General features: G+C 41.0%; 1 long non-coding RNA gene and 1 pseudogene across 2 annotated transcripts; both read right to left on the minus strand.

The window, feature by feature from the left end:
• Positions 1 to 1021: 1021 nt before the first annotated feature.
• Positions 1022 to 13232, minus strand: LOC147506171 (uncharacterized). The gene is made up of 5 exons (XR_015193591.1): positions 12995 to 13232; positions 12843 to 12898; positions 4178 to 4259; positions 3694 to 3768; positions 1022 to 2328 (listed from the first exon to the last, which is right to left on the minus strand). It is a non-coding gene; the product is annotated as an uncharacterized LOC147506171 (long non-coding RNA).
• A 6563-nt stretch (positions 13233 to 19795) lies between these two features.
• LOC147506172 (ABC transporter B family member 13 pseudogene) lies at positions 19796 to 23601 on the minus strand (annotated as a pseudogene). Its single transcript, XR_015219741.1, has 3 exons — positions 22810 to 23601; positions 22068 to 22309; positions 19796 to 21763 (listed from the first exon to the last, which is right to left on the minus strand). The product of XR_015219741.1 is annotated as an ABC transporter B family member 13 pseudogene (transcript).
• Positions 23602 to 23967: the final 366 nt, after the last annotated feature.

A 23967-nucleotide genomic window follows, 5' to 3' on the forward strand; every position in this document is an offset into this window, starting at 1 on the left:
CGTATCAACTCTAATATGTTGTTTCTCTAAGGTATGGAAAGAAAATATGGGGCTTAACCAAGTCACTGTTTGTCTATGAACTGAGTTAGTGATTTGACCTATTAACACTTCTATTATGAATCTTCTCCGCAATAAATAACACAAAAATATCTTAGTTGAGTATATGATTTGATAGTAGGATCCCCTCCAATCATCACTTTCAGTTTTACAATGCAAAGTTACCCTACGAAGTTGATATATGTACTGCTGCTGCTACATGAGGAGACATGTGAAACCTTACCATTACAGCCACAAGCCCACAACGATAAACACGCTATGTTGCTGGCACAACACAAAATACATGGAAGGAATAGGTAATTCTCAGTAGCAAGTTTGAGATCAATGCACAAGTTTAGGAGGCATAATCATGAATATCTGCTTAAGGGGATAGATGTTGATACACTAAACTGACACATTGTAATGACAAACACTTTTGTGGTGCACAATGAGAAGATATAAGGGCAGGTTTTTTGTGTTTTATGTTGTTTCTCGGCTTCTTGTTATTGTTATGATGATTACTACGTCAATTCCAAAGACCAAGGTGATGAATAAGAAGACATTACACATGCATGGAACATCAGCTTTTAAAGAAAGCACTCCTGAAACCAGACTAAGCCAATAATCGGAGACAATTAAATTCACATTTTGATAGTGAGCTAAACCTAGCAAAACAAAGACTAAAGAGGATGTAACCACAGGAAATCAAAGAAACGAATCGAAAAAAAATGAAAAAATAAATAATCAATAAAGCAGGGCAGACAGGTCCTATGTTCCTGTACTCTTCTATACATTAGAGTGGAATGGAAAAGAGCTAGGCAGACAAGAAGGCCTCTCTTCATTTAACTAAGGAAAGACTAGATTCTTAAGCAAAGGTTTCCTGCATATCGTTGACTATGAGTATGCGTAGCTAGAGAAGCTCCTATGCTAACAAGAAAATTGAAAAGGAAGCAAAAACAAAAATCAAGACAACACAAGATTTACGTGGTTCGGCATTGTGCCTACGTCCACAGGGAGCGAGAATCATTTCATTAAGTTCAAGTTTTGATACATGGATTGCCTTTGGAGATGCAATTAGCACATATTCTCTTGTCTTTCTTCTTCTTACTTCCTATGTTCATTCTTTCTTCTTCTGCCTCTCTTCTCTATAAATGACTTGCACAAGCTTCTTCACATGCCCATAGCTTGCTATTTGGCACACCATCAGTAGTTTCTTCCTGCTTCCTCTATTCAATACTTCAATAGATATGATGTAAGCTTCTTCACATGTCCATTGCTAGCTACTTGGCACACAGCCCTCAGTAGTGCACCACCAATTGACTATATATTATACTCTTCGTTTTTATGTCCTTTCTTCATTCTTTCTTCTTCCTCCTCTCTTCTATATAGATCACCGGCATAAGCTTTTTCTCATGTCCATGGATTGTTATAAATTTGGCACACCATCAGTACTACGCCACATTGATCGAGTAGGCGAATTAATTAAACACTCAAGGTTGGCATTGCAGATGCGACATCCATCTCTCCCATGAATGATTTACAAAACGGATCATCTACTTGCAACTCATACTTCTCTGTACTGTAGAGAAAAAAATATTTTTTTTCTCTCACGTGTAGGGCGCGACCCGTGCTCACTTTTGCATTGGCAAGGGCGCGCCCTGCGCTCATGTTTTTCGTGACCTCAAGTCGCTTAAGCGCGTCCCGCGCTCAGTTTTGCTTAGCCGAGGGTGCGACCCGCGCTCCACCCGTTTTCAGTACGAATTTGCCCTTTTTCAGAAATTTTCTAAAATAGTATAAATATAGGTTTTTTTCTGTAGAAACTTAACTTTTCCAAAACCAAGAAAGTGTGACGCCCCGAGACCCCACACACACATCCCGAGGACGAGGAGTGAATCTCGAGGCTGACACCAATTTCTAACAAAATTTCGACAGAATTTCCTTTGTTTAATCGACATTCGTAAACCCTAAAACCTGTCATAAACTGTCATAAACCTGGACATTTCATAATACCCTTCCAACAACCATATACATACAAAATCTTCACCCTACACACCACTGTGATGCCCATATACATATCCCAAAATGCTTATGATGAACTACACTCCAATACATCAAATAAATACATCAAAATGAGCGGAGCTCTATATATATATAACCAAAATGACTAGACTATCTCTATTCAACCAAAAGTATGAGTTTGACTCTGTCCTCGTCATGCATAAGGAAATCCTCCCAAATCACCATAACCGTCATCACTAGGGTTAGGGAAAACCTCCTCCGCAACTGGCTCGTCTGAAATGTTAAGTAAGATGAGCAAACAACTATGCCCAGTAGAAACGCACATAGCCAATAAATAGTTACTTATAGAAAACATTTAAAACATGCAGGGTTTCCATAAAAGTATTCAAATATCGTGACTATATATATACATCACTAACTAGCAGAAATCATCTCGACATGCTTCATTGATATACAAAATATAGTTTTTCACAATCATCATACAACTATTGTGGCGTGATCCTATTAGAATGGTGAGGGTAACGACCGGTACTTCGGCCCGATCCGCAGGCAAATCTCGGTTCAAGATTTTCCAATGAACCAACCATGCACCGTTGTTTTCCGATTTTACCCGGGGGAGTTGAAATGCCGTTGTTGTGTTCAGACACACAAAATCCCCAAAGCTTTTAGGGCTTAGGTGGGCCCCTGTGACCCACGACCCCCATACATACGGCCGTCACCTAACTTACGGTGGTCAACCGTTCGACGACTGCAGATCGCTTTCAGATCCCGACACATCCGAGTGGACTAACTCTCACTCCTCGCGTCTAAACCTCATCGAGGTAACATGTAACCCCACATAAGCTAATCACCATACAGCGTGACACGTACAAGCATGGTTATCTAGAAAAGGAAAAGGAATTCCCGGACTACATCCAAAGGATGCATCCCTTTAAAGGTGGCCCACCACCTCGAAGGTGTACACACCAGTTGGAATCCTAGAAATGACTAGCGTCTCCTGAATACGACAACAGTTCCTTCTTTATAGGAATTCACAATTCCTTTTCTAAATCCCCTCGTGATAAGCATAATAATAGCTATATATATGCTCGTATTACCGATTGTTTTCCAAATACTATAGATACATATTTAGTTTTTCTTTTTAAAACTGTTGGTCATATGTGTGAGTTCCCTGATTCCCCATCGATCACATACAACCCTATGACTCCCAAACGGGTCGGGTCGTAGTAAATGACAACCGATGATTCCCAAACGGCGAATCATCGTAAATAACAACGAATCTCTATCCCGGGGACAATTCAGAACCTCACACATATTTACAAACAACCGGGTAATCCTTACCCGCATTACAAAATCACTCTCTCTGTCTCATTACAGAGACAAGAGACGAGAACCCTTCCCAAAACCAGTTTTTTTCTTTAACAAAGAAAACAAATCTCCGCTACCCCGATTTTTCAAAAAAAAAACCATTTCACACGAAAGCTATCTATATATATAATTTATAACGAGGAAATACAGTGCAAAACATGAATATCATATATACATGCATGGTTGATACGCAACTATCTATTTCCTATTTAAACAATTCAAATCATGCATGAAAATAAGCAAACCATATATTGGTATGTAGGTTCCTACCTTAGCAAGCTCCGTTCTCCTCAAGCCCAATTAACTAAATCCAGCCCGCTTAACCAAATCAACTCGAATTCACTCCTATAACAGCATATACATATACGTCGATTATTAGAATTGATCAAACAACGAGGAATTCTTATCTAGTGTAAGCCGAGAAGAAATCTCAACGTTAAGAATTTGGTTACGGATAAATTTTCATCTAACTACCGTTAACAGAGCTACAGGCTATTTCTGGCACTGTTACTCTGACGGTCTCTACGGCTATTTCGGGTCATGGCAGACCCTCATATCGACGCCAATCCTATCACATCCCAATTCCAAGTTCAAATTTCAACTACAACCAATCCCACGCCCTTCGATTCATATTAAATCTAACAACGACATCTTTAAAGTGTTCCTTATCAATCGTGCATTACTCAATCAAATCCTAAACAAGTTTAAACTAACATAACTTCTCTAAAATAAAGTGAATATAGATAATTCTTACCGAGTCAGCAAGATTCCTCCTTAGTTTTTAGCTCCACCTCTATTCCACTCCACTCCAACTCTTCCAAACTGCTACTGCCGACCTTCACCACCCCCAATACAATCAGTTACAATCAATACACCCCCCAATTCACTTAGTTTTCATCAATATATCACAAGTTATCGACATCGAGTTTAAACTATTTGATTGAGGCGAAAATAACTCACCTTTCACTTCGATTTTGCTTGGTACGCTCGAAATTCACTAGCTTCTCCAATTGCTACTGCCGAAATACCACACCCCCGTTCAATATTTTCAGTAACACATCAAATCCATTGAAATGAGTTTAAACTAGTTGTTTGAAACAGATTAAACTCACCCGGCAAATGCAAGATTTAATGAAATTCACTAACCTTTCACACGAAAACCCCCTTGACTCCAAGAATTTTGAAGCTTCACACTTGATTTGAGTGCTACTAAGGATTGGGTGTTTGAATTTTGGGTTGAATCGGTTGAATTTGGGAGAAGGGAGTTTTCTCTCTCCTAGGTTTTCAGTATTGGTGAAATTGGGGAAGAAGGAGAAGTTGGGTGCGATAATTTGGTTTCGCGATTTTGTTTGGTTTGGGCCGATTTGTTTGGTTAAGGCCCAAGCCCAATATGTCCCAATTAGGCTTAAGTCCTAATTCACTCCTAACCACTAATTCGTTTGACGTCGCGTCGTAATAATTTTTCCGCCCATCCCCCTAAATTTAATCTCCTATCTTCTATCTCACTGCAGGCTATAATGATGACTCACTCATGCATGTAAGCTGTTAACTGCGTGCCAACTTCGAACGCAGAAAACCGCTAACCGGCATTTTGTCAATTTTTCGCATATGGGTCGCTTACCTAACATGACTTATGAGTCGGAGTTAAGTTTCAGTAAGTTACGTATGTTTGAAATATAAACCCGACGACCAATTTACATAAATGACCCTAGATTTAATATGAAATTTACAAAAATACCCTTAACGAGAATTTGAGTCTTTACATCCTACCCTCCTTAAAAGAAAATTTCGTCTTCGAAATTAAATCATACCTTAGTTCTCGAACAATTCTGGATATTGTTGCCTCATATCGGATTCTTTCTCCCATGTTGCTTCCTCTACATTGTGATTTCTCCACAGGACCTTTACCAACGGAATGACCTTTTACCTCAATCTCTTCTCTCTCGCATCAAGGATCTGAACTGGCCCTTCCGATAGGTAATGTCTTCTTCCAACTCCAACGATTCCAAATCGACAACATGTAGTGGATCCGGCTCATACTTGCGTAGCATCGAGATATGGAACACGTTATGGACACGTGATAGCCTTTCTGGTAGCTCGAGCTTATAAGCTAGCTCAGAGATCTTCTGAATAATCAGGAATGGTCCTACATATCTAGGTGCAAATTTACCTTTCATCCCGAACCTCTGAATTCCCTTCTTCGGATATACTTTCAGAAATACTCTGTCGCCTTCATAAAATTCCAAGGGACATCTACGCCTATCTGCATAGCTTTTCTGACGACTCTGGGCTGTGAGCAACCGATTCTGTATCACTCTAATCTTCTCAGTGGTGTCACTAACCATCTCTGGCCCCAACATAATACTATCTCCGGTTTGATCCAGCCAGAGAGGTGTTACGCAAGGTCCGTCATACAACGCTTCAAACGGTGCCATACCAATACTAGATTGGTAACTGTTGTTGTAAGCAAACTCGACCAATGCCAAATGAGTCTTCCAACTACCCCCAAAATCAAGCACGCAAGCCCGAAGCATATCCTCTATGATTTGAATGACTCTTTCCGATTGCCCATCGGTCTGCGGATGAAATGTTGTACTGAATTTCAGTTTGGTCCCCAATTCCCTTTGAAGACTTCTCCAAAATGAACCAGTAAATTGAGTACCTCTATCTGAAATTATCGAGAGTGGTGCCCCATGCAACCTCAGTACATCTGACACGTAGATCCTACTTAACTTTCCAGCAGAGTAAGTAGTCTTAACAGGTATGAAATGGGCAGACTTGGTCAGTCTATCAACAATGACCCATATAGAATCCATTCCCTCACTGGTCCTCGGTAACCCGGATAAAAAATCCATGGTTATATTCTCCCACTTCCATTCCGGAATCTCCAGAGGTTTAAGAAGACCAGGTGGTCTATGGTGTTCAGCTTTCACCTGTTGGCATGTGGCACACTTCTTAACATATTCCGCAATGTGTCGCTTCATGCCCGGCCACCAAAACTGACGACGTAGATCTCTGTACATTTTGGTACCACCAGGATGAATGGTATACTTCGATCTATGTGCCTCCTTCAAGATATTATTCCGCAAAGAGTGATCAAAAGGTACCCAAATTCTTCCTCTGAATCTGATGCTTCCGTCTCCGGATTTTTCCCAATCAACATCCTCAGCATTATTCACATATCCTCGGTACCTAGGTCCATCCTTCGATGTATTCTGGGCATTCACAATCTCCTGGACTAAGGTGTTTTCTGCCGTCACATCATATCATCGTGCTAAATAACAAAGACTTCGAGGATCTCCACTTCCATTTCCCGTGATTTCAAAACCATAAGAAGCAGCAGACTCCAGCAATTGCCACTCCTTCATCATCATCTGAGCACAAACATGTTTTCGCTTTCTACTCAATGCATCGGCAACTACATTTGCTTTACCCGGATGGTATTGCAATGAGAATGTATAGTCCTCCATCTACTCAACCCATCTCCTCTGCCTCATATTCAAATCTTTCTGCGAGAACAAGTACTTGAGACTCTTGTGATCAGAGAATATTTCAAACTTCTCACCATACACGTAATGCCTCCATATCTTTAGAGCATGAATAATCGCCGCTAACTCCAAGTCATGAGTAGGATAATTCTTCTCATGGGCATTCAATTGTCTAGACGCATATGCTATCACTTGGCCTTCTTGCATTAAGACACATCCTAACCCGGTGTTAGAGGCATCAGTATAAATCACATAGCTCTTCTCCGGATCTGGAATAGTCAAAACTGGCGTTGTTATCAATCGCGTCTTTAGCTCTTGGAAAGCTTTTTCGCATGCCTCCGTCCATTCAAACTTCACATCCTTCTGTGTCAATCTAGTTAAGGACGATGCTATGCTAAAGAATCCTTCCACAAAACAACGATAATAACATGCCAATCCCAAGAAACTTCTGATTTCCGTCACTGACGTCGGTCTCGGCCAATTATTCACTGCCTCTATCTTTGAACGATCAACTGTTATTCCATTCTCCGATACAACATGCCCTAAAAACTTCATCTCATTCAACCAGAACTCACACTTGCTAAACTTGGCATAAAGCTGATGATCAACTAAGGTTTGGAGAACAATCCTCAAGTGTTCCTTATGTTCAAATTTCTAGTCTGGAATAAATCAAGATGTCATCTATGAATACGATAACAAATTGATCTAAGTATTTCCACATCACTCGGTGCATGAGATCCATAAATGCAGCTGGAGCATTGGTCAATCCAAATGGTAACACCAAAAACTCAAAATGCCCTAGCCGTGTTCGGAAAGCTGTCTTCTGTATATCTTCTTCTCGAATTCTCATCTGATGGTAACCTGTTCTGAGATCTATCTTCGAGAAATACTTGGCACCCCTTAACTGATCAAATAGGTCATTGATCCTAGGCAACGGATATTTGTTCTTGATAGTCACATTATTCAGCTTCCGATAATCCACACATAGCCGAAAAGACCCATCTTTCTTTTTCACAAATAACACCGGTGCTCCCCAAGGTGACTGGCTTTCCCTTATAAACCCCAATCTTTTCAATTCATCTAATTGGGACTTGAGTTCTCTCATTTCGAGAGGAGCCATTCGATAAGGAATCATCGAAATAGGCGACGTTCCCGACATTAGATCTATTACAAAATCTATCTCACGCCAGGGAGGCAATCCCGGCAATGCATCTGGGAACACTGTCGCAAACTCACGAACTACAGGAACAAGCTCGGAAGCTTCGAACTTCGGCCCTTGGAGACTAAGACCAACTAACAATCTGTATCTATCATACTTGAAGTCTGACTTGGTCTTCACCACTCGAGATACCGTATTTCTAATCCCCTCAAACACAACCTCAGGCTATCCCGGTACTCTAAGCGTCACTGTTTTGGCAAAACAATCTACATGGGAATGATACTTCCCTAACAAATCCATCCCTACGATGATATCGAAATCTTTTAGGTCCATCACCGTTAGATCGACTATCATCTCCCTATCACCTATCTTTATCACACAATGGTGACAAACTTCAAAGAACATAGTTTTCTTTCCTAGAGGAGTAGATAAAATAAGCTTCCTCCCCGTATTGACTACTTCCAACCCAAGAATTTCCACCATATTTTTAGAAATGAAAGAATGAGTAGCACCCGTATCAAACAAAACATGCACCTTATGAGTAAACAAACATATCATACCTTCCACCACTTGATCGGTAGCGCTGATATCTGCCCCCATAGCATTATATACTGTGGCTTCCTCTTGGGTGATCGATGGGATCCACAACTTCTTCCTCCTCGCACTAGATAATACACCTTGCCCCGTGGTCTCGCTCCACCCCTGAATTGGACTTGGGACAAAACCGCTTGATATGCCCAGCTTCACCGCAACTATAGCAAACCACACTCTCTCTCCCCGACTGTGTACTCTGTGGTATTACAGATTGCAATCTAGCTCTCTGACCCTGAGGCCTCAAATTCTGCACTGGTGCTCTGGTCTGAGAAGGAGTAGGTACCCTCGGTGCCATCTGTGATCCACCCATCGGTCTCGCAACTGATAGACTCTGTGCTGGCCTAACCACATTCAAACCCTTATGTACAGCTGGTGCCCTCCACTGTGGTGCCTGCTGGATGACCGGCCTATACATCTGTTGCGACCCTAAACCACTACCTTGGTAAACCTGCCTCTTTCCCGTATCCTACCTACCCTGAAATGCCGACTGTCTTGCCCTTCCAACCTCTTGCCTCTGTAGCAATAACTAATCATCCACTCTTTCAATACCTGGAGCCCTTCTCACAGCCTCAACATAAGAATCGATCTGAAGGACCGACATCTTGCTCTGCATATACGGTTTCAGCCCGTCAATGAATTTCCACGCCTTAGCTTTTTCCGTGGAAATCAACTCCTTCCCGTATCGTGAAAGAATAGTGAATTTCTCTTCATACTGCCCCACTGTCATGTTTCCTTGTTCTAACTTGAGGAATTCCATTCGCTTCTTAGCTCTCGCCGCCTCGGTAACATACCTCAAAAGGAAGAGTTCCTCAAACTTAGCCCAACTCATAGGAAACGTCTCCACGCCCTTAATCCACCGATGTTTGGCCACCTCTAAGCATGAAGGCAGCTAAAGTAACCCGCTCCACATCTACATCATGGAGTCCAAAGATACTAAATGTAACCCTGTTCCACAACTCAAGACCCCACAAATCATGGAGTCCAAATTTGCAACTAAACCCCGACATGTCTAACAACCACTACGGTTGGCGATGCTTCCTCGGTGTTACGCCGTGGAATAATTTGTTAAAGAGGTTAGGGCTCGCTCCTACTAGCCCTCAAACTTTTCGAAAATTCTCATCTCATTTTGTGCTTGAGCCATTTGATTCATCATAGCGCGAGGAGTCTATCCATTCGGACCTCCCGACCACGATCCGTAGTATCATCACCACTAGTACTTTCCGGATCCATGGTAACTATTCTGCACATACACAAAGAGCCAACTCAGTGTATGATAAATTAGAGAGAGAGTTCTCAAAATTATGCAAGAGGCACAGTCGCTATATGGAACTCACATGCACAGAATGAGCGCGAGTAGAATTTCAGGAGATGAGCCCAGGTGCGCTCCTACAGAGGGCAGGTCGCGCCTTCCACCTCGAAATGAAAATTCACTCCGACCTTGTAGTGTCCGATTCATCAAATTTTTTCTGACTCGTGTCCAAGACTCTCTCACGGACAAGACGAACCGCCGTCTGACGCCCCGACATTGCTAAGCTATTCTTAACGCTTAATGTAACGTAACCACTACTTAGGGTTTTATCGGTTTCCGACTCAAACTTCCAAAACGCGTCGCGATCGAGTCTCCCACTACAGCTCCCAGACGGATCTAATAGTGGACGCCTCGATACCATCGCGTTAAGATGGCCGAGAGACCCCACACACACATCCCGAGGACGAGGAGTGAATCTCGAGGCTGACACCCATTTCTAACGAAATTTCGGCAGAGTTTCTTTTGTTTAATCGACATTCGTAAACCCTAAAACCTGTCATAAACCTGTCATAAACCTGGACATTTCATAATACCCTTCCAACAACCATATACATACAAAATCTTCACCCTACACACCACTGTGATGCCCATATACATATCCCAAAATGCTTATGATGAACTACACTCCAATACAACAAATAAATACATCAAAATGAGCGGAGCTCTATATATATACAACCAAAATGACTAGACTATCTCTATTCAACCAAAAGTATGAACTTGACTCTGTCCTCGTCATGCATAAGGAAATCCTCCCAAATCACCATAACCGTCATCACTAGGGTTAGGGAAAACCTCCTCCGCAACTGGCTCGTCTGAAATGTTAAGTAGGATGAGCAAACAACTATGCTCAATAGAAATGCACATAGCCAATAAATAGTTACTTATAGAAAACATTTAAAACATGCAGGGTTTCCATAAAAGTATTCAAATATCGTGACTATATATATACATCACTAACTAGCAGAAATCATCTCGACATGCTTCATTGATATACAAAATATAGTTTTTCACAATCATCATACAACTATTGTGGCCGCTGCATCCTATTAGAATGGTGAGGGAACGACTGGTACTCAGCCCCAGTCACAAGCAAATCTCGATTCAGTACTTTCCAGTGTGAACCATGCACCGTTGTTTTCCTAATTTTACCGGCAGGGAGCTGAAATGCCGTTGTTGTGTTCATACACACAAAATCCCCAAAGCTTTTAGGGCTCAGGTGGGCCCTGTGACCACGACCCCCATACGGGCTGTCACCTAACTTACGGTGGTCAACCGTTCGACGACTGCAGACTGCTCAGGATCCTGACACACATCCAGGAGTGGACTAACTCTCACTCCTCGCGTCTAAACCTCATCGAGGTAACATGTAACCCCACACAAGCTAATCACCATACAGCGTGACACGTACAAGCATGGTTATCTAGAAAAGTAGAAAAGGAATTCCCGGACTACATCCAGTGATGCATCCCTTTAAAGGTGGCCCACCACCTCGAAAGGTGTACACCACAGTTGGAATCCTAGAGCGAACTGCCGTCTCCGGAAATACGACAACAGTTCCTTCTTTATAGGAATTCACAATTCCTTTTCTAAATCCCCTCGTGATAAGCATAGTAATAGCTATATATATGCTCGTATTACCGATTGTTTTCCAAATACTATAGATACATATTTAGTTTTTCTTTTAAAACTGTTGGTCCTGTATGTGTGAGTTCCAGGATTCCCCATCGATCACATACAACCTATGACTCCCAAACGGGTCAGTCATAGTAAATGATAACCGATGATTCCCAAACGGCGAATCATCGTAAATAACAACGAATCTCTATCCCGGGGACAATCTAGAACCTCACACATATTTACAAATAACCGGGTAATCCTTACCCGCATTATAAAATCACTCTCTCTGTCTCATTACAGAGACAAGAGACGAGAACCCTTCCCAAAACCAATTTTTTCTTTAACAAAGAAAACAAATCTCCGCTACCCCGATTTTTCAAAAAAAAACCATTTCACATGAAAGCTATCTATATATATAGTTTATAACGAGAAAATACAGTGCAAAACATGAATATCATATATACATGCATGGTTGATATGCAACTATCTATTTCCTATTTAAACAATTCAAATCATGCATGAAAATAAGCAGACCATATATTGGTATGTAGGTTCCTACCTTAGCAAGCTCCGTTCTCCTCAAGCCCACTTAACTAAATCCAGCCCGCTTAACCGAATCAATTCGAATTCACTCCTATAACAACATATATATATACGTCAATTATTAGAATTGATCAAACAACGAGGAATTCTTATCTAGTGTAAGCCGAGAAGAAATCTCGACATTAAGAATTTGGTTTCGGATAAATTTTCATCTAACTACCGTTAACAGAGCTACAGGCCATTTCAACGCATTCGACGACGGTCTCTACGGCTATTTCGGGCCATGGCAGGCCCTCATATCGACACCAATCCTATCACATCCCAATTCCAAGTCCAAATTTCAACTACAACCAATCCCAGCCTCTTCGATTCATATTAAATCTAACAACGACATCGTAAATGTGTTCCTTATCAATCGTGCATTACTCAATCAAATCCTAAACAAGTTTAAACTAACATAACTTCTCTAAAAATAAAGTGAATATAGATAATTCTTACCGAAATTCGACAAAGATTCCTCCTTAGTTTTCAGCTCCACCTCTATTCCACTCCACTCCAACTCTTCCAAAACTCTTGCACGACCTTCACCACCCCCAATACAATCAGTTACAATCAATACACCCCCCAATTCACTTAGTTTTCATCAATATATCACAAGTTATCGACATCGAGTTTAAACTATTTGATTGAGGCGAAAATAACTCACCTTTCACTTCGATTTCGCTTGGTACGCTCGAAATTCACTAGCTTCTCCAACTGCTACTGCCGAAATACCACACCCCCGTTCAATATTTTCAGTAACACATCAAATCCATTGAAATGAGTTTAAACTAGTTGTTTGAAACAGATTAAACTCACCCGGCAGCGGCAGTACGACGAAATTCACTAACCTTTCGCGAAAACCCGACGCAACTCCAAGAATTTTCGAAGCTTCACACTTGATTTGAGTGCTACTAAGGATTGGGTGTTTGAATTTTGGGTTGAATCGGTTGAATTTGGGAGAAGGGAGTTTTCTCTCTCCTAGGTTTTCAGTATTGGCGAAATTGGGGAAGAAGGAGAAGTTGGGTGCGATAATTTGGTTTCGCGATTTTGTTTGGTTTGGGCCGATTTGTTTGGTTAAGGCCCAAGCCCAATATGTCCCAATTAGGCTTAAGTCCTAATTCACTCCTAACCACTAACTCGTTTGACGTCGTCGTCGTAATAATTTTTCCGGCCCATCCGGCTAAATTTAATCTCCTATCTTCTATCTCACTGCAGGCTATAACGATGACCCACTCATGCGTGTAAGCTGTTAACTCGTGCCGGCTTGACGCTTAAAACCGCTTAACCGCATTTTGTCAAATTTTCGCATATGGGTCGCTTACCTAACGTGGCTTATGAGTCGGAGTTAAGTTTCAATAAGTTACGTACGTTTGAAATATAAACCCGATGACCAATTTACATAAATGACCCTAGATTTAATATGAAATTTACAAAAATACCCTTAACGAGAATTTGAGTCTTTACAGAAAGAGAGAGATTATAAGAGAGCAATTCTTTGTGAGTTGAGTGTTCATTCTTTGTGAGTGGATTGAGAGACTTGTAATCTGTTACTCCGAACATCTAGTAAAACTTGGAACTCACAGTGTGAAAGTAGGCAAATTGCCGAACCACGATATATCTCGTCTTGTGGTTTGTTCTTCTTTTACATTAATTGTTTTTACTTTATATGCTTGTTATTTGATATTGAGAAGTGTTGGGATATTACTTGGAGGGTGTTGAAGTCTTGTATAGTAAGAAGGATTGATCCTTGTGTAGGATTGATATATTGTAGTGGGTAACGTTGTTTCCGCAGTGTTATATTCACATCAATTGGTATCGGAGCGTAGGTTTACGACCTAGGATTTTGAGTTTAGTGCTCGAAATTTGTGTAGACAAGGTGTTCGATTAAATTCCAAAGTGAAATTATTTTTGGGTTATTGTGTGTAACTTGAAAGATGGCTCCCAAGATGTCAAACGCAAGATTTGAAGTAGAGAAGTTTAATGTGAAGAATAACTCTGGGATTTGGCAAGTCCAAGTAAAGGACATCCTCATCCAACAAGGTTTGCACAAGGCTTTAAAGGGGATTAAATCTAAGGCGGCGAATATGACTAATGATGATTGGGAAGAGTTCGATCTTCAGGCTTGTTCATCAATCCGGTTATATATGTCTTGCTAATGAGGTCATGTATAGTGTGATAGGAGAAAATACCGCTGCCGGTATTTGGCTCAAACTAGAGTCTATGTATATGACCAAGAGCATGACGAACAAGATGGACCTTAAGAAGCGTCTTTATCGGTACATGATGGTCGATGGTTCAACGATGCAAGAGCACGTTAGTGAGTTCCGTCGACGTCTAGCGGATTATTTGAATGTTGGTATGAAGATGGATGATGAGGATCAAGCAACGTGTTTGATATTCTCCTTGTCAGAAAGCTATGAGCATCTAATGACTACATTTATGAACAAAGAAGTCATCGATCTTGACAAAGTTCAGAGTGCACTTCTTTCTTATTAGTTGATGAAGAAAACACATATAGAGAATAACATTGATGCAGGTCAGGGGCTAGTAACAAGAGGAAATTCGTATGAACAGAATTCTACAAGTAATGAGAATTCTAGGTCCAAGTCAAAGAAGCCTTTAAAACATGTATAGTGCTACAATTGCAATGAAAAGGGACTTTACGCAAGTAATTGTCCTCACCCGAAGAAAGAGAACAAGAGAGATGGTCAGAAGAAAGGTAAGGCAAAAATTGAGGCAAGTTATGCTTCAGGCTTTGAAGAGGATGAGTTCAGTCTCTGTGTGTCCACACAAGACTATATGACCGAAAGGTAGATTCTTGATTCCGGATGTTCCTATCATATGTGCTCGAATAGAAAGTGGTTGACTTCTTATGAGAGCATTGATGGTGGTTCTGTTTTGATGGGTAATGACATTGCTTGTAAGACGGTAGGAATTGGAACTATACGGGTCAAAATGTATGATGGTGTAGTGAGGACTTTAACCGCTGTGAGACATGTTCCTGAGCTAAATAAAAGTCTTATTTCTCTTGGTACCTTGGATTCAAAAGGCCACAAGTTTGTGGGCGAAGGTGGAGTCATAAATATTGCTAATGGCTCTTTAGTTGTTATGAAGGGTAAAAAACATGGAACCTTGTATACTCTGATAGGTAGTACGGTGATAGGCAATGTAGCAGTGGGTGCATGTAGTAATGATTCTGAGTGCACTAAGATATGGCATATGCGTTTAGGGCATATGAGTGAAAAATGTTTGTCTGAGTTGTGCAAGCGAGGGTTCTTGAAGAATTTGAAGAAGCCAAATATGGGGTTCTGTGAGCATTGCGTCCATGGGAAGCAGTGCAGAGTCAAGTTCAAGTCAAGTAAGCACACGACAACAGGCATCCTTGACTATGTGCATACGAATATTTGGGGACCCTCCAGGGTGGCTTCAAAGGGAGGTAACCGCTATTATGTTTCATTCATTGATGATCATACTCGCTATGTGTGGGTGTATATGATGAAATCAAAAGATAAAGTGTTTGAGACATTTAAGAAGTGGAAGGCAAGGGTTGAGAATCGCACAGATAGGAAGGTAAAGACATTACAGTTTGACAATGGTACTGAGTATACCTATGGACCTTTCCAAGAGTTTTGTGCGCAACAGGGAATTGCCAGACACTGGACAGTCAGGGGCACGCCACAGCAGAATGGAATGGTAGAGAGGATGAATAGAACCTTGTTTGAAAGAGCGAGATGTTTGTTGTCTAATGCCAATCTAGGCAAAGAGTATTGGGCAGATACAGTGTCCATGGCGTGTTACCTGTACAATAGGTCACTAGTACCAGCTATCGATTGCAGGACACCTTATGAGGTGTGGTCAGGTAACCCAGCTGATTATAGTATTTTGCGAGTGTTTGGATCGACAGCTTACTACCATGTGAGAGAAAGCAAGCTAGATCCTAGAGCTAAGAAGACCATATTCTTAGGTTTTGCAAATGGGGTAAAGGGATACAGATTATGGTGTCTAGAAGACCACAAGTTCCTAGTCAGCAGAGATGTTACCTTTGATGAGACTTCCTTGTTATCGTTCAGTAAGCTGGAAGTAGCTGGGCAGAATGATGAGTCTATAGAAATTCAAGCTATTGAGCTTGAGTTGTCTGATGCAGCAAATGACTGGTTAGATCATGATGAGGCACCAAATCATGCAACCACACAGCAACAGGAAGAAGAGCAAGAGCATACACAACTTGTAGTGGCTGACCATAGGCCAAAGGGATAAGTTAAAGAAGTGCACAAGTATGGACACGAGAATCCGGTGAAATACTATGGTCAGGTGGATTTAGTGGCATATGCACTGAATATTGAAGATGATGAGCCAGATAGCTTCAAGGAAGCTGTCAGAGATGCTCATTACAGAGATTGGTTGGTAGCTATGCAAGCAGAGATGGAATCTCTTAATAAAAATCACACATGGGACCTAATTTTATTGCCAAAGGGCAAAAGGACTATCGACAGTAAATGGGTGTTCAAAAAAAAAGAGGTCCTTCCTGAGTCCGACAGTACTGGGTACAAGGCAAAAGTTGTAGCAAAGGGTTTTTCACAGAAGGAAGGAGTCGACTACAATGAGGTATTTTCCCCGGTGGTCAAACATATGTCCATTCGTGTGTTATTAAGTTTAGTTTCTCACTTCGACTTGGAGTTAGAGCAACTTGATATGAAAACTGCTTTCTTGCATGGGGACTTGGAGGAAGAGATCTATATGAGACAACCTGAAGGGTTTGTCATTGCTGAGAAAAAAGATCATGTATGCAAATTGAATCGGTCACTGTACGGGTTAAAGCAATCGCTCAGGCAATGGTACAAACGCTTTGACACGTTCATGATGTAACATGAGTACACCTGAAGTAAGTATGATTGTTGTGTTTACTTTCGTAGGTTTCGTGGTAATGACTTCATCTATCTCCTGCTTTATGTGGATGACATGCTTATTGCTTTCAAAAGTATGGTGGAGATAGACAAGTTAAAATCTCAACTTAGCTCTGAGTTTGAGATGAAAGACTTAGGTGGAGCCAAGAAGATACTGGGCATGGAGATTGACAGAGATAGGCAGAATCGACGGATAGTTGTATCTCAGAAAAAATACCTTCAGAAAGTACTTTTGCGTTTTGGTATGGAGAATGCAAAGTCGATTTCTACGCCTTTGGCTGGGCCTTTTAGGCTTTCAGCTAAGTTCTCTCCTAGTTCGGTGGAGGAACAAAAGCATATGGCACATGTTCCTTATGCTAATGCAGTGGGCAGTTTGATGTATGCTATGGTGTGCACACGCCTAGACATTTCACAGGCCGTTAGTGTTGTAAGTAGGTATATGACTAATCCTGGGAAGCAGCAATGGGAGGTAGTGAAATGGGTATTAAAGTACTTGACGGGTACCTTGGATGTGGGATTAGTTTATGGTGGAGGCACTTGTTATGTCAATGGATATGTGGATTCAGATTATGCAGGTGATCTAGATAGACGACGATCGACTACTGGTTATGTGTTTATGATGCATGGTGCATCGGTTAGTTGGAGGTCTATGTTACAGCTCTGATTGCTCTATCTACTACCTACCGCGCGAGTATATGGCGATGGCGAGGCAAAGTGAAAGTGGCATTATGGCTTCGAGGTCTTCTGGATGATATGGGTATGGAGCAGAATAGTGTTGCTTTGCATTGTGATAGTCAGAGTGCTATTCATTTGGCAAAAACCAGTTCATCATGCTCGAACCAAGCATATTGATGTCCGTTATCACTTTATACGGGATGTCGTTGAGGATGGTGATGTTGCACTTGAGAAAGTGGACACCCATGACAATCCTGCTGATATGCTGACTAAGGTTGTCACCGGAGTTAAGTTCCAACACTGTTTGGACTTGCTCCAAATCCTACATGCTTGATAGAACCCTTTGTGGGCATGGCCCTTAGGGGCGGATGGACTGCGAGTTTCTGGATGGATGTGTTCTTGCTGGATGTGTTCGGCTTGGTTTTATGTGTTTAAACCTCACCGAGGTGGAGAATTGTAGAGAAAAATGTATTTTTTTCTCTCTCACATGTAAGTATGACCAGCGCCACTTTGCTTGGCAAGTGGCGCCTAGCTCCATGTTTTCGTGACCTCTAGGCGGCTTTACCAGCGACTTCGGCAGTTTTGCTTTTTGCTTAGGCGAGACCACCCCACCCGCCCGTTTTTAGCACGAATTTGCCCTTTTTCGGAAGTTTTCTGAAATAGTATAAATATAGGTTTTTTCTGTAGAAACCTAACTTTTCCAAAACCAAGAAAGAGAGAGATTATAAGAGAGCAATTCTTTGTGAGTTGAGTGTTCATTCTTTGTGAGTGGATTGAGAGACTTGTAATCTGTTACTCCGGACATCTAGTAAAGCTTGGAACTCGCAGTGTGGAAGTAGGCAAATTGCCGAACCATGATATATCTCGTCTTGTGGTTTGTTCTTCTTTTATATTAATTGTTTTTACTTTATATGCTTGTTATTTGATATTGAGAAGTGTTGTGATATTGCTTGGAGGGTGTTGAAGTCTTGTTTAGTAAGAATGATTGATCCTTGTGTAGGATTGATCTATTGTAGTGGGTAACATTGTTTCCGCAGTGTTATATTCACATTATGTACCCACAATAGATTCTAGTTCCTCTAAGAACTTAAAGTTGTCAAGATCTGCGTAAGCCGATTCCATGTCTTTTTCATTATAAGGGACCCAATTAGTTTGAGCTGGAATAGCATGATGATCCAGTTGATTATCCTCATCAGACTGAAATTTGCCTCTTCACTAAGAACGCCCGGTCGTCTGGCGATGATTCCACAATACACTCCTCTGCAAGTTTCTCCATTCCATCATTAATAATATCCTTCTTCTTGTTGTCGCGATTCGATTCCAATTTACTTGAAAACTCTTTTAAATCAGCCTCACCGGCATCATTATCCTCCTCTTCTTCTAGCGGTTCGATTCTAGTTTATTTGAAAACTCCTCTAAGCCAAACTTGTCGTCATTGTTATTATTAGCACACAGTTGAGTACTTTCGATGCCCGAGCAAGAAGATCGGGGCGAGATTTGGGCTTATCTTCCAAATAAGCTAATAACTCATCTAGATTAATGAGAATGTCCGACTGGAAAACATATCAACATCGGTAAGCACGCTCATAGCACCACCGATTCTACTTTACCATCATCATGTGGTGTGCATATTAAAGGATGCAACCTTGAACTTCATCATCGGTATAATCGATGAAACCGAAGCCGAATAGGAGAACCTTGGTAAGAAGTTCAGGCAGTTTTAGGGTTGGGCGTGTAGGGAAGGGGTTGCTATCCTCCCTAACCCTCTTTCTAGTATTCTTCTCTAAGATATCTGAACTTGAACATCTTGCTTGTTATTGGACTTTTTGATGATCTTACAAAGAGCCCATACTTGTTGACCCGGGAGGATTAACACTCAAAGTGTACTCATGCATTATCCAACTTACTTCTTTCTTTGATTCATCATTACCATAAAAATTCAGAGTTTTCATATACCCAATAGTTAGAGACTTATCTTGAGGGTCGTAGATCGCCGCGTCTCGACTCCCCTTTCGTCTTGCCCGCGACTCCATCTTCCACCTTCCTTTATCGCCGATTGTTCTATCTACATTCGTTCCGCCGCCATTATCTGATTTCTTCTTGACGACAGTCAAGAAGTACATCTCTGTTGCCAAACTTCCGTTGAATATCTCGGCAGGCTCCTCGCTCCCATATAGGTCTTTTGTAACAATAATATTCTTCATTATCCCATGTAGACCTCCTCCATAGGCATAGGAATCACGTAGGTAATATATCATCTCAACCTCAGTTGGAACAAAACGAAATCCCACCGGAAACATCTTGACTACGTATAAATCACTTATTTATAGACTACATAAAACAACGTACATACCTTCTTCTTTGTTTTTGGATTTTTTTTTTGTTATGAATGGGTAGGCTGTTTATTTATAGAGATAATTGTCGGCTATCAAATATTTCCAGGTTGAGATTCAAGCCAAGTTCTCTCAGCCATTTGATCAAATGTCTTTTTGGCGGGAGTTGTTCTGATATTTGAATATTTGCGTTACTTGGGCTCGGATTTGGGCTGGGCTCTTTCTTAACTTGCAAGAAAAGCTGAGCCCGGACAAATTTTGTCTGGGCTTGGGTTGAGATTTTAAACCCTACTAGGTCTCTAGGATAAGTGAAGAGGAACATTTTGAATCGATGAGGCCCTGGCCATTTTCATTCTGTTTACTAACTGAAGACTGTATTCCTCATATTTCACTTATTTTAATTAGCTTTCTCAATGTAGGCATCTTCACCTTATATTGGAGTTGGGAGTAGGGACTATGTTTCCTATTCTTAAGATATAGCTTTTCTATTGGTATCATGTAGGCTAACTAGCTGGGTATATACACTTCCGGGTTTACTCATAACTTCATAAGTTCCTCGTGGCTACCATGTTCTACAACCTTTCCATGCTGCAATACGCATATCATATCCACGTCACGTATTGTTGATAACCTGTGTGTGACGATGATAGTTGCTCGACCTTTCATTAGCTTATCAAGTGCCTCTTGTACTGTCATTTCTGAGGCTGAATCCAATGCACTGGTAGCTTCATCTAAAAGAAGAATTGTCGGGTCTTTTAATATTGCCCGAGCTATTGCCACCTTCTGTTTCTGACCACCTGACAGCTGCACTCCGCGCTCGCCGACTTGAGTATGGTACCCCTCTGGCATTCTACTGATGAAGCCATGCGCATTTGCTGCCTTGGCAGCCCTAATTACCTCTATTTCTGAAGCACCATCCTTCCCATACTGGATATTTTCATAAACTGTAGTAGAAAATAAAGCTGGCTCTTGTTGAACTAACCCAATCTTCAGCCTCAGTGATCTCAAGTTTAAGCATCTAATAACACGCCCATCAATCAGAATGGAACCTGAGGTAGGGTCATAAAACCTCATCATTAACGCAATCACTGAACTCTTTCCAGAGCCACTTGGCCCAACTAATGCAAGGTTACTACCGGCAGACACTCGCAGATTCAAGTCCTTGAATACGGAAACATCGGGCCTCATGGGGTAGCTGAAACTCACATTCCTGAACTCTACATCATCCTCAATCTCTGTAACCCCTTCAGATGTTGAATCATTTGGATCTATTGCTGTTCTTCTTTCAAGAATACTGAAAACTGGTCAAAGTGCTTGTGATCCCTCCAGGATATCAGGTGCCAAAGCAAGTGTCTCTGCTATTGACAGAGCAGTGATCACCAACACCATGAAGGATTTCATGATATCTCCAAAGTTTGAATACTGCTTCTTAATAAGAATTGATGAATACCATAGGCTGAGTGCATAGGAGCAGAATCCAAGGAGTTGTGATGCATCATACCCAATGCCAGTTTATTTGGCTCATTAAGTTCAGAGGTGAAGTGGGATACAATGCGTGCCTCAGCCCCAAATGCAGCAACAGTACGAATGTTGGTGATTGCCTCACGGGCAACAGAAGTAGCACGGGAGTAAGCTTGAGTGTAGTCTCCACCAAATCCTTGAAGAAACAATTGCTGCAATTACAGAAAGGACAGAACATGAGAATAGGGTACTACACATAGCTGTAGATATGGGATGCAAGCAGATTTTCTCGGCCACCATTTGAGTGGTCAAACGTAGGGAATGATGTCAGAATTAATTTCATAATGACCGATTATCTTAGAGGAAGTGTATATGCAATAATTTAAAATATGTTTATGAATGAAGACTACAGATAACGATCTTCCTAACCCCACTAGCTCTGTAGCTAAATGAGAAAGAAGCAAAACAACACGCAGATTATCCTGATCAATAGACAATGAAGTACTTCAGACCAACCTCAGTTATAGAGGCTCCAATTAGAAGCGGGAATGTGGCAATGACAACACTTGCTATGCACCAACTGAGTGTGAAAGCAATAATAAAAACTATTACAGTGAGTGCTAAATTCTGAACAATAGTTGATACACGGTCAGCAAGTGTACTTCTTAGTAAGGTTGCCCCTGCTGCTAAATTTGACACCAGAGACCCAGTGTTGTTCTCGTCCAAATCAAACCAACCAATCTCATTCCGAAGGATAGCTGTTGTCAATAAGAACAGGTCCTCAGAAAAAATAAAACACAAAAAATATCCCGATCTTTTGAAATATACATATTAATAAGACGTCTTGTGCAAGTAAATAAAGGATATCTTTCCATCTACCTTCGTTTGGTTTTCAAGGTGTTCTTGTGATACATTAGAATCAGTACAAAGGTATTCACATTGAAAAATAAACTACATAATCGAAAAATATTTATAAACTTAATTCCAATGCATTTCCATATGAAGAACAAAAAGGATAAGGCGCAACAAAAATCCTTATTGACAAGTCAACTGTTGTGTAGTGGTTGTTTTAAGCTATTATCATAAATATCTTAATTTTAAGACAACTTTAGACTTCTTAAAGATAGGTTCACTATTTGTCGTATTTTTGAGACCAATTGAACTAAGCACAGTGATTAAGTTGCAAGGGAAATTTCTTATATGTAAGAGAATTAAAAACGTCAGAAAGAAAATGTAATAATCCAGGAGGGGTGAAAACCTGAAAACATGGAGAGACGCACACGAGTAGTAAGCCGCTCTCCCATCAAGGTATAGAAGTAATGTTGTAACATATAAATAGGTACTGACGCTACAGCCACTCCAATAAATACAAAGAGAACACCCTAATTCCGTGCTTGATTCGTGAGTCATTGTAAGAGTAGAACACATCCAGTACATACGTGATTCCAAGAGCAAATAGAGGAGTTTCCATTCCTGCCAGAACAGCACCAACTGACCACTTAATGTAAAGGGCCACTCAGGCGAGTTCAGTTTGATTAGTTTCCAAATTAAAGGGCTGGCATAGAGCTGCACGCGTCCTTATGTTGGTTGCTCATCTGAATCTCTTTTGTGCCAATTGAGTTAATCTTTTGACTGCTGAATGTTTCTGAAAGCAATGACCTTCTAGAATCACTAATATTCTGGCTCGGGTCATTGTTATTTGATGTTACCTGCAGACTCACTAGAGTAGCATACGCTCCCTTCTTATCGGACATCAATTCCAAATGGTTACCACTTTCAACAACCCGTCCATTCTTCAAGACGACAATTGTATCAACAGCACGAATTGTGGACAATCTGTGTGCAACAATGATTGTGGTTCGGTTTGACATGATTGAAACAAGTGCCTGCTGGACAACTTGTTCAGATTCTCATCCAGAAGTAGAATCCTTGGATTTCTCAATACTGCCCTTGCAATGGCGATTCTCTGGCAGGTGCCAACTAGCAAATTCGGTAAAACCTTTGGGTGATGATACCGGAGGTCTGGGGCTCGAATTCCGCCAGCATCAAAGAGTTACTAAGCTCATTTAAAGCGGGCTTACCAAACAAAAAAAAAAATGGCGATTCTCTGTTCCTTAATTCAAAAGAAAAGGAAAAAAATAGAAAAGGAGAATAAGAAGGAAGAGGAACACTTGGGCTAAGAAATCACATTCTATCAATTGACAACAAACAAAATCAATAAGCAGATGTACACCAATACATATATTATGTCTTAAAGTTTCTGAATGAGAGCAATAAAAGTTACTGGTATTAAGAGGGCACTAAGTGGAACATATACCAACCTGGGTTTTATAACCGTCAGGCAGATCGAGATTGTCAATTATTAGAATATCTCTGTATATTTAGTTTCTAAGTTCACGTATATTTTCTCACCAAT

This window comes from Coptis chinensis, chromosome 4 (assembly GCF_015680905.1).
Source record: "Coptis chinensis isolate HL-2020 chromosome 4, ASM1568090v1, whole genome shotgun sequence".
NCBI classification, from domain to species: Eukaryota; Viridiplantae; Streptophyta; class Magnoliopsida; order Ranunculales; family Ranunculaceae; genus Coptis; species Coptis chinensis.